This window comes from Taeniopygia guttata, chromosome 1, assembly GCF_048771995.1.
Source record: "Taeniopygia guttata chromosome 1, bTaeGut7.mat, whole genome shotgun sequence".
In the NCBI taxonomy this organism is placed as follows: Eukaryota; Metazoa; Chordata; class Aves; order Passeriformes; family Estrildidae; genus Taeniopygia; species Taeniopygia guttata.
In genome coordinates this window covers 51,754,881-51,768,314 of record NC_133024.1, presented here as the reverse complement: position 1 = coordinate 51,768,314, position 13,434 = coordinate 51,754,881, and the positions used below count along the sequence as shown (strand labels likewise).

The 13,434-nt window shown below is 36.3% G+C and overlaps 1 protein-coding gene across 11 annotated transcripts in view; it reads right to left on the bottom strand.

Moving 5' to 3' along the window:
* Window positions 1–13,434, bottom strand: part of PCDH9 (protocadherin 9) — a 670,991-nt gene that overhangs the window by 493,428 nt on the left and 164,129 nt on the right. For 3 of the 11 annotated variants that reach the window (XR_012058678.1, XR_012058679.1, XR_012058685.1), the window contains one exon: window positions 5,635–13,432. The exons of the other annotated variants lie outside the window; for them this stretch is intronic. The gene's annotated coding sequence lies outside the window, so the exon portion shown is untranslated. Of the gene's footprint in view, window positions 1–5,634; window positions 13,433–13,434 lie in introns of those variants that run through there. 11 annotated transcript variants of the gene reach the window in all.

Genomic DNA, 13,434 nt, shown 5'->3' with positions numbered 1-13,434 from the left:
CTTGAGAGAAAGAGAGAGAGATACCAGGAAATAAGCAGGCCTAGGGGAGGTCAGGACGTATAAAGCCTCAAAATAAGTTTGCCCTTCCCCTTTCCAACAAGAACTTTAGATATTTCAAATTTTTAAATATTTTGGTTCATATCAGATTGTGAAAGAAAGTCTTGAAAATTAACAGCTGTATAGACCATACCACTTTGCTTTTTCCTTATTTTCACACAGCCTGAGGTGTAAGAAGTAGACTCATATATTCCTGCCTTTTCAGACTGATTAAATTCCTCATTTTTAGGAATATCACCAAGACAATTATAAGAACTGTTATGTTGAAAGCTTGCTCCCATCTTGATTTTGAATGTGTCTGCCCAACATGATGAATTAATTACTTTTCCATTCTCTGTCCTTAATTTCCATACTTGTGGTTGTAAACAGGATAGTCGTCTCTCAAATACTTAGCTTTAGTTGTGAAGGCAACTTGGCCCTTAACCTTGTTAATGTAATTGAATAAATGTGGCAAGAACAATATTCCTCTCAAGAGACTCAGTCTCCATCTCAGAGACTTCTTCAGAGGCTAAGTAATTTTGTGATAGGATGCAAAATGAAGCAAAACTTTTCTCAAAGATTAAAAAAACAAAAGCATACATACTGTCAATTTTCACTATAGCAAAACCTCAACAGTAAGGTGCTTCAAGGCACCATACAAGGACCAAGTTTTCAAAATGTATTAAGTAATGTTTAAAAAAAGTGAACAGCAATTTGTCAAAATTTACAAATAATAAGGAAATCATGTTAACCAAGTCTAGATAAGACAGGAAACCTGAGAGAAAATTGACTCGGGGAGATGGGTGGCCATCTTCAAAGATATGAAAATAATTTATTTAAATGCAAAATATGGCCTGTTGAAAAAACAAACAACAAACAAACAAAAGCCCAAAACAAAAAACAAAGCAAAGAAACCTGAACCTGTAACAGATCATTTGTTTTATCAGAGATCTCAATTACTAGCACTATCTTAGGAAAAACACCTGGGTCTCACTGCAGTCAGCTCAATGAAGAGCACTGCTTGATGAGCAGCTGCAGTCAAAACAGCACATAAAATTTTCAGATGCATAAGAAATGAGGTGAAGAATAAGAAAGAAAGAAAATGTGTCATTATATGAATCAATAATTTTCCCTTCTCTCGAATAGTGTGAAGTACTGGTCACGCCATCACAAAAAGATATTACAGAATTAGAAGATATTCAGAAAAGAGTGATTGTGATAATTAGGCATATAGACAAGCCTTCATATGAAAAGACTGGAAAAGACTGGAATTTTTAACCTTAAAAAAAAAAAAATATGAATAAGGAAGGATATGATCAAAGTATAAAAATGGTAAGTGGCAAAGAGAAAATAGATCAAGAGCTTCTGTAGTCCTGTGTCTCATAATTCAAGAACAAAAGGACACTAAGTGAAAGTGGAAAGCAGCAGCTCCAAATCTGATAAAAGAACATACTTTTTAATGCAGCACATAATTAGATTATGGAATTCAATGCCACAGGATGCCACTGATGTCAAGACCTTACCAAGACTCAAAGAAGGACTTGGCACTTGCAACTCTTGATATTCTTGGGAATTTTATGCTAAGTAACTGTTAAAGGGTTTTGAAATAGAGGTTATGTGCCATACTTCATTATTTAAAAGACAATAATTTTTAAAAGAATTTGGAGAAAAGCTCCCTCGAAGTGGATTTTCCCATCTCTAGCTGTTTGATTATTTTGTTATTTTCTTTGCTTCATATGTTGGCATCTTCTCCTGAGACATCTGGGCAGTCTTGGAGGGAGGCTGTGTAATAATTAATAATTATTCTGTTCTAATTACTATTATCCCAGTACTATGCCAGTATCTTAGTATCTCCTATAAAATCTTAGTATTAGGACTTTGGGCTTCCCTTTTGCAGAATAATTTTCTTATGCTCTATTGTATTCCACTCCATTCCAGTTAGCCAACTGGATTTGTCATCTATTATCAATTAGTATGACCATTGTTGTAAGCTATATATCATTGTGCATGTATTTAGAGAAACTGAAACTTCTAGATGCAGAACCAAATACATTTTTTGCTGTGACATCTATACAATTGATTCTGTGTGCCCCAATTGTCTTCCAGCCCTATATTAACCTCCAGCTATGCTATTGACAACTTACTTCACATCCTGCAGCTGGAAAACATATGCAATGGCTCTAAAAAAGAGGCATTTTTGTTTTCTCCACAGTTTACCACTTCTTTCTCCTTTCTGCCTGCCTGGCTGCTCAGAGAGATAAAGTATTCTGGTTCCCATATTTGTTCTTATACTATTTCTTTTCTAATTCATTAGCTTTTTCTTTACCTAGCTTTTTTCTATATGAAGGCTTTTAGTGCAGGTAAAAAATGATAGGCATAAGCATAACTTGTCCTCAGATCAGATCTGTTAAGTGAAAACTGAATCAAAAACAGAGTGTGAGAGATACTTGGTAGAAGCAGGATTGCCGATTTTGAACGGCATTCTCAAACACGTCTTCCTCACACTGTTATAAATTTCATTATGTTCTCAAAGCTGAAGGGGAGGGAGGGAGGCAGGAAGAAAACCTTTAAATACCCATCTATGCACCCAGCAAAATACCTGGTAAATTCTGTGAGGTTTTGGCGGTAACTACAAATTAAGTGAAGATATTGCGGGTGGGGGCACAGAGAGCAGCTATGCTCATAGGGCTAGCTGGGGGGCTGCATGTGCCTTGAACAGAAGTTGAATTCAGGCAATGCCTAAAAACTGGACACCACAAAGAGATTGTGAAGATACCAAGGAATAACACCCAAAAGAAGAAAGGTAGCCCCAACTGAGCTAAGAAACGATGAGCTACCACAGAGAAACGTGGTATGTTTTCTATCCTTCTCTTCCCCAACAACTTCCATCACAGAAGGTTTACAAGATTCAGTGTGGCAGGTTGCCAGATAATGTCATCAAAATTCTCCTTCCCACAAAAGGCTAGACCTTTGAAGGTCTCTTCCAAACTGGGCTGCTGTGTGACTCTATGAATTGTCACTGTATATATTAGTACACCACTTTGGTACTGACTATTTTCCTGAACCTTCATATGCATGGCTCACTAACATTTTTAGGATAAAAATATTAAAGTAGAAAAAAACAGGTAATGTTCTACCTCTCACAAATTGAGCTGGTATATCACACACAATGCTACAAAACACCACGCAGATTACATATTTGTGTTGTCTTTGGGACATCCACATCGCACTCAACATATGGTTTAGATATGCCTGAGGGTTTACAGTTAGTCTGCAAGACTGGTTTTAGGCTCAGTTCAATCCACAGGACACATACTGTGGACACTCAGGCATAAATATGCTATTGTAGTACAACATTCAATAGCAAAAGAGGAGGAGCTGGCTAGCAACAGTAAGGAACTTAATTTTAAAAGCCTAGAAGAAACGGATCCTATATTATGTGGAATAACAAAATGCATGAATACTGCTAGTCTCACAGGAATAAAAGAATATTTTCCCAATTTTTGAGTATTTACAAACACAAACTCCAAATAATTAGTATGTTTATTGTTCTTTGTCTTTTAAATTTTTAATACTTCATTCTTATTGATTACAATTCCTTCACCATGAAACAAGGAAGTACCTTTAATTTGAAAGGCACCTACTAGCAAAAGAGTGTGTTGTATTACTACCTAAATTAAAAAAAAAAAAAAAAAAACCAAATGATACACAAATACTGTATTTTCAGCCATATTTTGCCAATTTTATTTTACTAAAACTCACTTAGGTTTAAGTTATCTTCCTTCTTGAAAATTCATATTTTGAAAAGAAGCAGAAGACCACCTGATCAGGAAGAGCAGATTTACCTAAATTATCATTATTTTGCAAGAAAAAGTTACAAGAAGTTTTCACCTAGATGTTTATGCTCTCTTTTCAAGTCTGCCAGCCTGCCTTTTGAAGTCCTCTGTTCTAAAAATTGTCACCAGTTAAAAAGCATACCCTGAAGTCAAGAAACATTTTCATATGAACAACTGATACATTTACTGAAAACTATTCTAACAAATATGTTTTCTCCTTCTTAGCGAAGAAAAATAAATGTCACCCATCTATTAAAAAAAAAAAAAAAGATAAAAGTCTCATTATGGTTATGCAAAATTTGGTTTCCCATATTACCTCATTCATGTTACACAATGCATGCATCTTCCTGTTTTGCATAGTGAAGTTAAACAACATATTGTACCTTTTTTTCCCCCTATATCTCATATTAGGTCTATGTTCTTTTGTTATGAATTGTGTCTGGTATAGACAAATACATGTCTTTTACCATTAAACATTCATATATTGAAAATTTAAGCCAATTAGATTAGATAGAAATGTGCACGGAATGAAATATGGAAGTGATAGATTTCAGCATTTTAGTTAAAGAGGCACTTTGTTTTGTTTTGTGTAACTGTAGGGCACTTGGTTTTGTTTTCTGCCACTGTATACTTGATAATGAGCTTTGGAACAAGTACCAGTGAATACCATTCCATCTGCTTCCATTATGGTAAATGTCTTTTAAACAGAAAAGAGAATTTGTGCCTATTTTAAAAGACAAAGATTAATGTGCAGAATGTTATAAGACTCCATTCAGCACTTCTAAAAAGTGAACTTTCTAAACCTGGAATTTCACTTACCCAATTCCAAGTTAGGTTTCAGGAGTAAAGGTGAGACTAAGAGACCTTCTTAAAACAAAGCCCTACTGAGTTTTATGCTCTCCAATCTATTACAACTTTATCTATTTAACACAGAAAATCGTATTCAGTCCTATGCAGAGCTCACAGGCTTGCATGTAGCTTTCTCTACACCTTATTTGGGATTTGGCATACACGACACTTTATCCTCAATCCAAAACTGATTTTTTTTTTCCATTCAGTGCAGAGATTGAGCTATGCTTAATGGTTTTGAATTGGTTTCCTTAAGGCTGAAAAGCTCCTTTTTTCTCAGACATTTCAATCAGGAATGGTGCGCTTGGAAGACACCAACGGCAAAGTACAGCTTTTTTTATTCTGTAGTTTTCATGAGGACATAAGCCACATTTCCATGAAAATAGTTAAGCAATCAGAAAAGCTTAAACATACTTAATATTAAGTCAAAACATAACTAATACCTAAGTATAGTTATAAATGTAAATTGCACTTAACATAAGTATATGGTATGGTTTATGCACCTATGCCTTTAAAAAAGAAATGTTAAATAAACCACAGGGTCCCAGCATTATCAAAGATAATAACAGATTCCCTGCTTCTATTGTCCTAGCATAAATTTATCTCTGGGTATTACTACATAGAATCTTAGCTGTTACTATTCCCTTTGTCCACATTAAAATTTTCCAGTATTAAAGTATAGGTAATATCAGATTTGTAATGGCTTCCATAAAACCACTCATGTATCAAAATCAGCCTCTATTCAGGATTCCAAAGAGAACAAGGGTCCAGATGTGCAACTCTCATACATATAATTAATCCCATGATATTCACTACTTAAATATAAGTAAATAATTACTTAAGTGAAGCGGTTGTAGGACGAGGTCTCGAATTGTTGATTTTGTTCTTAGCCAGTAGTCTATGCATGTATAGCTTTCTATTTTTTTTTTTAAATAGTTTTAAATTTAAAATTTTAAGTCCTTTTACATTTATCCAGGAAGGTCAGTTTTTGGAAGTTTTAGGTTTATAAGGGGAATTTCTAATATAATAAGGGGCATTACAGAGTGGTCATCTCACGCTGTGCAGTGGACAATTTCTACATAAAATACCTTGGGTTTCTGTTTCCCATGAGATTAAAATTGCTAGTAAGAGGAATTATGAAAATGCAAAGCAATCTCTAAGCCAATAAGTCTATTATAAACCACTGCAGAGACTGATATTCTGGATCTCTCTTTTCCTTAGTTCATGAAATTCAGTGGACTTTCAGTTCATGGTTACCAGAGTTCTCTTTTGAACTATTCTTCTTCATTTCCCTTCTAATCTCCCAAACTGTCAGTGCTCAGACATAAGAACATTTTTTTTCCAGCTCATTCATTTCTTCCAAAAGATCTCAAAGTACAAAGCAGACAATTATTTATCCAGAGATGGATGAAAGTGGACACTATTGTCATATTTTAGTAAGTTTGCAGATGATACCAAGTTGGGTGAGAGTGTTTCCTGTTGGAGGGTAGGAAGGCTCAGCAGAGGGATCTACAAAGGTTGGATCAATGGGCTTAGGTGAAGTGCATGAGGCTAAATATGGTAAAGTGATGGGTTCTGCACTTGTGTCACAATAATCTCATTCCCTACTGTTTTGAGGATGGATGGCTGGAAAGCTACCCAACAAAAAAGGACCTGGGGTGCTGGTTGACAGTGGGGTGAACGTGATCCAACTGTGCCCAGGTGGTCGAGAGGGCCAATGGCATCCTGGTCTGTATCAGGAGCAGTGTGACAAGCAGGACCAGATCAGTGATTATCCTCCAGTACTCGGCACTGGTGAGGCCACACCACACTTGTGTTCAGTTTTGGGCCTCTCACTACAAGGACATTGAGGTGCTGAATGGTGTCCAGAGAAGGGCAATGAATCTGGTGAAGAGTCTGAAGCTCACGTCTTACAGGGAGCAGCTGAGGGCACCAAGGTTGTTTACACTGTTCAGGGTGAACTTATACTCTCTACAAGTACCTGAGATGATGATGTAGCCAGGTGGGGGCTGTTCTCTTCTTCCAGGTAAAAAGCAATAGGAAAAGAGGAAGTGGCCTCAAATTGTGTTGGGGGGGGGGGGGGTGTTTAGAACTTACAGACATGGCTTAGTGATAGATTTAGCAGTGCTGGGTTAATGGTTGGACTCAATGATCTTAAAGGATCTTTCACTCCTAAATTATTCTGATTCAGCAAAGTTCTGACATGGGATGAAGGAATAGAGAGTCCTAAATATGTCACAGTCTGATTTTTTTTCAACATTTGGAAGGAAGTTATATTAGGGGTATAGATATTCTGTCCTCCACTCAAACTCTAAAAGAACTGAGACTCAGATTCATAAGCATTCCAAGTAAATTAATCTGTTGGAATTGTAGCTATATGCATAAAATTATATAATTCTGATTAGTTATTAAGTTCTGCAATTCCCAAGAGCTAACACAGGCTGCAACTGCCACATAGTAAGTCAAAAGCAAAAGGATAAGGACTCTGAGGTAAATGAGATGATGGCTGAAGACTTGAGAGCTGGTATTTGGTCAAACTGAAGATTTGTATAGAACAAACAGGGCTGAGAAATAATTTTAATCAATAGTGGACAATTTTTGATGGAGAAAATATAAAGATTATATTGATCTTGTCAACCTTAACATTATCTCACACTCTCCTTACTTACTATGGCCGAATTAGAAGTAATATCTCCTACTAAATTGTTCATGGCAACCAACTTTCCAGTTAACCCCAAATAATGAACAGCCTACAGGACAGCCTTTATTCAGAACTTCATACACTTTAAACAATCTTTTCTAAAACAGTGGTTAGAATTGTGACTCTTGGCCTCAACTGAAATCAGTAGCAGGTGTATGTTGTCCAAAAGAAAATTAGCATTTTGTTGATTTGTTACTTTGTTGCGTGATATTTCTCTACCAATGTCTTCTAATGTCTTGGGTAATTTGCAGATTTAGTTTTCATTCAAGTGAGGTATTTGAAGTGCTCGGCAGATCCCAACATTCTGCAAATTATCTATAGCTTTTCCAAGCTACTTCTCATATGTCCTGATAGGCAGTATTTTGGCTTTGCAACAGTGTTGGCCTATTTAGACTATATCTATCAATCTCCTGAAAACGCGGCTTTGTAAAGGAATCAGTGAGGCATCTATAACAACTCCTTTTTCAACAGGTCTAAATACAACACTGAAACATTTTTACAATAAAACAATCATCGTTCATTCTGTGATTTTTTTTTTATATATTCACCAACTTGTAATTTGGAAAATTTGGTTATTTTGTTGTATTGGGAATTTAAATTTAGCCTATTGCCAAAAAGAAATTAACCAGAACTTCACATGAATTTGAAGCAGACAGAATGAGTTTCTGAGTGAAAGTATAGGAAGACTAATGAAATGCATACATCAGAGTAAGCAGCATGCAAAAAGGCAAACCCTGTTAAGAATTTCACTTTAGCATGAAAAATATTTATACTTCTCTCCCCTAACCTGTAAGTAAGTTATTGCTGATAAAAATACACACTGATACTGACAAACTTTAAAAAAATTATAATACAAAAACAATTATAAGGAATGATTTTAATGACTAGAATTGCAATTCAGGCTTTGTTTGGGAAGGTCATTATTTGCTATTTTTAAAAGTAGTTTAACTATACCCAAACATCCATGACAATATATTAAACATCCCCCAAGTGACACCATACACACTCAATCTGTCATTTTCAAGGTGCTCTGCTGCCCTCAAAGAAAGTAAAAGCATTTTAATAAGTGATCAAGGCACAAAATCACATTTCACTTTGAGGAATTCAAATTTCACTTTGAGGAATTCAAATTTCACTTTTCACTTTCACTTTTTCCTACTACTTTACTCTCAACACAGAAGAAGAATGGTCCCTTCAGGTAGGGGCCATTTCCTATGTGCTTGTAGAACAAAGGGCTCCATTGGAACTGTGTAACCTTCTGCAGGGTAGAGGAAAGGATTAATGAGAGTGAATCCTCTCAGCTTGAGCACGTAAAACTTATTATTACCATGACAGAAATCTCATTTTCCAAGCATACTTTCTCTCTTTCAGAATACACAAGGTTTAAATGCAGATGCAGTCAAAATCTCATTAATGACTCAGATCAAGTGCTGCCATTGATCATTAAAACATAAATGCAGTGACTTCTAAATCTTAAAATGACACAGTAGTTGTGCATTTTGGGAAATGAGAGGAACTATGACTATAATGTAACAATCCATGAATATTTTCTTCCTGTTATCTAGGCATTGCTGAGATCTTTCCAGATAATATGAAAAGAACAACATAGCCTTTATATGACATTTTCAAATTATCTGTTAAAAAATAGAGAAATAGTCTGTGTTTTTCTTAAGGTCTATCATACTCTGCTTTCTTGATGTATGGTTTGCATTCACTTTGAAAAGAGTTGCCTCAAAAAAACTTTTAAAGCTTCTCCTTTTATTTTTAAAACACAAGATTTTGTGAATCTTATTCTAAACATTCTCTAAAGAGGCATACCTTACTAGAATACAAAGTTTGAAATACAATGGCAATTTTACATAAATGAACATAAACAACCACTTGCTAGCTATGGATTAGAATGTGAACCGGGCACCAGCTGCAGGTAATGGCCACTAGTGGGACTCACTGTCTTCATCACTTATCATCACAAAAAATTCTATCCAGCAACCAAATATATTGAGTTAAATAAAAGAAAAACCTAAAAAATAATATAACAAAAAAGAAATCTGGTTGTCATCATTTGAGATTCCCTAATATTCATAAAAAATAAACTAATATCTGTTTCCAATTTATATTTAAATCCTACATATTTAATGGGAATTGAGAATGACTCAAAAAAAAAAAAGAAGAGATAAAAAAGAAGAAACACAGAAAAAAAACCCACAAAAAATTAAAATCACAAAAAAATAAAACCAAAAACATCTTGGTTAAAAATATTTTCTTTCTAAATTTCACTCATAAAGCCACAATTTGGAACAGGTGTTTATGAAACCTTTTCAATTTCATGTGACATGCAATATGTGACCTGATTGAAACAAAATAATAACCAACCAATCAAATAATTGTAATTGTTATTACAATTAAACAAAGAACTCTATATTGCAAATGAGTTCTTTGGAAAGTCAATGAGAATTAACAAGTGACAACACAAAATGTCTGTGACAAAAAACATGCAACTGGAATTTTGCACAGCAGTAATGTTATTGGTCTAGGTGGGCAGAATTTAGAGGAAAGCTAAGCACTTCCAAATCAAAAAATTGCAAGCGTGTGGTGGGTTGACACTGTCTGGACACCAGGTGCCACAAAAGCTGCTCTATCACTCCTGTCTGCATTAGGACAGGTGAAAGAAAATATAAGGAAAAGCTTATGGGTCAAGATAAGGACAGTGAGAGATCACTCAGCAAGTACTGTCACAGGCAGAACAGATTAGAGGTGGGAAAATTAACCAAATTCATTACCAGTCAAATGAGAGCTGGATAATGAGAAGTAAACCCAAATCATAGTGATATCTTCCTTCCACACCTCCCTCCTTTCTGGACTTTATACCCTAATCTCTATGTCCTCCCCTCTTCAGCACAGGGGACAAGGAATGGGGGCCGAGGTCAGTGCTTCTCCTTCAGGAGGGGAGCACCACACACTCTTCCCCTGCCCCAGCATGGTATCGCTCCATGAAATTCTCCTGTGGGAACAACTCCCACCGGGTGCAGCTCTTCAGCATGGGTCATTTCCACAGGTAAAGTCCTTTAGACAGATTGCCAGTGTGGGACTCCCATGGGACAGGTCACAAGTCCTGCCAGCAAATCTGCTCCAACATGTGCTCCTGTCTCTCCATGGGTCAACAGGAGCCAGGAGCCTGCTCCAGCACAGGATCACAACTTCCTTGGGGCATCCACCTGCTCGGGCATTGGGTTCTCCGGGGGCCACTTGTGCACAGCTGCCTCAACATGGCCTGCACCTTGGACTGCAACACAGTAACTTTTTACCCTTCTTGAATACATAATCACAGAGGTGTTACCACCATCACTGATGTGTTTGGTCTTTAGTCACAATGAGTCCATCCTGAAGCTGGCTGGCTTTGGCTCCACTGGACATAGGGAAAGTTTCTAGAAGATTTTCACTGAAGCCACTACTATAGCTATCCCCACTATCAAAACTTTGCCCCAAAAGCCCAATACAGGGAGACAATAACATCCCTCTCACAGGTGTTAGCCATCCACCTTAGAAAGCGCACCAACTCACCTGCCAGACGTGTTGAAATGAAATTTTAAGGAATAATCCCTCCAGCACAATTCCAGTCTCTACAATAGGCATCCCTCTTAATAGATTACCGGTTTGCTTATTTTTAACGCTTTACGTTTACTTTGGCAATGTAAATTTTACTTTTTTTTTTTGGTGTTACTCCATGTTAAAGAAAGACAGGAGCAAATCAGGCCTCAAAAGTTGCTCTTCATAAACTCCCTGCAACGTAATTGGCTTTATTTTTTTTTCAATGAAAAGCAGCACATAAACAGTAGGACCTTGGGGGGGGGGAAATCCTTGAAAAGAGCAAATAAAAGTAAACTCATGAACAGTACTTATCTAGCCACTCCAAATTAGAAGTCCCTCCCTTTTCTATTTACCACAAACTGAATCACAGTTATTTCAATATATTTCTAAGAACAAGTAGTGTGCGTACGCTCGAGGGCTCTGTACCGGAAAGACTAAGGAAAAACCGACAACAAGCTGCAGATTTATGATGCATGAATGAAGCAAATGTTTGTCACATGGCTGAAAAAGCCTCTCGTCTCTTACTGCTAGACTTGTTTAGCTGTTATTCAGTATTTATCCTTTTCCTCCCAATCGAGAAAAATAGGAAGATCCTTGAACATCCTCTCAATTTCTTCTTGACTTGTAGGTCTTTACATACCTATCAACAGGCAACAGCCTCAGGAAGCTCTCTGTACACCAAGGAATATTGGCATGACTAGCATAGTAATTCTGTCTCAGGCATTTGGCTCAACCATCTTCATTGCAAACAAATTGCTTAATGGCTTTGGGTAGCAAATACATACAGAGCTGTGCCAAAAGATAGCGAAAGAGCTGAGTAGGTATGGCTTGTGATCATATTTATTGGCATTGCTTTTTAAAAACCTCTTCTGAACTATCATTTGCATCATCATAATCTGATGTCTTTTGTTCAGCAACTCAATGCTTCTTACCTGTTTGTTCTAAAACCAAAAATAAATCAAAAGTCAGGATTCGGTTCCTGCATTCAAAAGCCTGAGAATCAACAAAGTGTGTAGGAAGAGATTCCTTACCTTCATTAACAGCATAGATGAAAGGAGCAAAGCTCCCTAAAAGTAGAGGAAACAGCTCATCTGTCAAGAACATAAATACATAAAAAACCAAAATCTGGTAGCACATGCAGACACCGCAAGACCAAATCCCTTCAGGCTAAAGTGCTTTAAATATTTCTATAAGGTAACAGAAATTGGACAGGAACTCAGGCAAACCTTTCTGTGCATGGCAAGTGCTGAATGAATATGCATGGAATTTATAACAAAATGATGCATTAAATATTATGTAAGAAAAAATCATGCCTTTGAAGTATGGCACAAGCACAACAGTCTACCTAGTTTTTCACATACTGTAGCAATTAATGCCATGGTACATATTTTATCATGAACGTCTTGCCATTGGTGAAGATCTTACCTGCTGTTTCTGTTTGGAGAAACAAAGTAATCATAGAAAATTTCCTTCACATATTTTTGTTTATTTACAGTAAATGTCAGGATCACTGACTTTGTCTAAAAATTGGACACAAAATACAGCTTTCACGGTCAGAAATAAAACACTAACTGCAATAAAAGCCCAACCCTAGAACACAGCAAAATCTTGATTAATTTTTTTGTATTTTTTATACATTGTTGGTGGATTTTTTGGCATTTTCACAGTTGAATGGCCATGACTACTACTCGTGCTTTTAGCCACTCACCTTCACAGCTGCAGCCAATAAATCTACTGGCCTCTAAATTTACATTTTAAAAAGGGGTTTTATTTTTTCAGGTGGGTAGGTACAAGTTCTGCCATGCAGCCAAACACTTTGTAGCACAGTTTCTACTGTTTCCAGCAGTGACTACATGAAAAAGTATTTAATGGCTCCTTCTGTGCAGCCCGAAGGAAGTATGGTGAGCCAACCTAGCCATCAATTTAACTAGGTCTGTGAGCAAACTTAGAGATCAAGGTCAAATAAAAAAATAAATTCATTTAACCCTGTTTAACAGACCAGTCAGTTCCACTGTCAAGATCTTCCCCTAACTTCCACCTTTTTTTTTGTTTACTCCCTTCTGCATTTGATCCACCACTGAAAATCAAGCTTGCGTTTCGGGGTTTTTTTTCCCTCACTGCTCTTTTTTTTTTTGGGGGGGGGTATTTTCCCTCCAAAAGGAAAAAGATCCAGTAAATCCATGTCACTACATATGGATTTATAGATATATAAAATACATACAGATGTATGTATATATATATATATATATACACACAAATTTTTAAGAATAATTTTCTGTAATATTTTGGATATTTTTGAGGACTAATTTCTAATATGAAGGTCTTACATTAGATGTAGGGAAAGAATACATGTCTTGAAAAATTTATCCCAGAATACCTGGTGATATATATTTCAAATTGAAAATATGCTTCTGACCACAGACT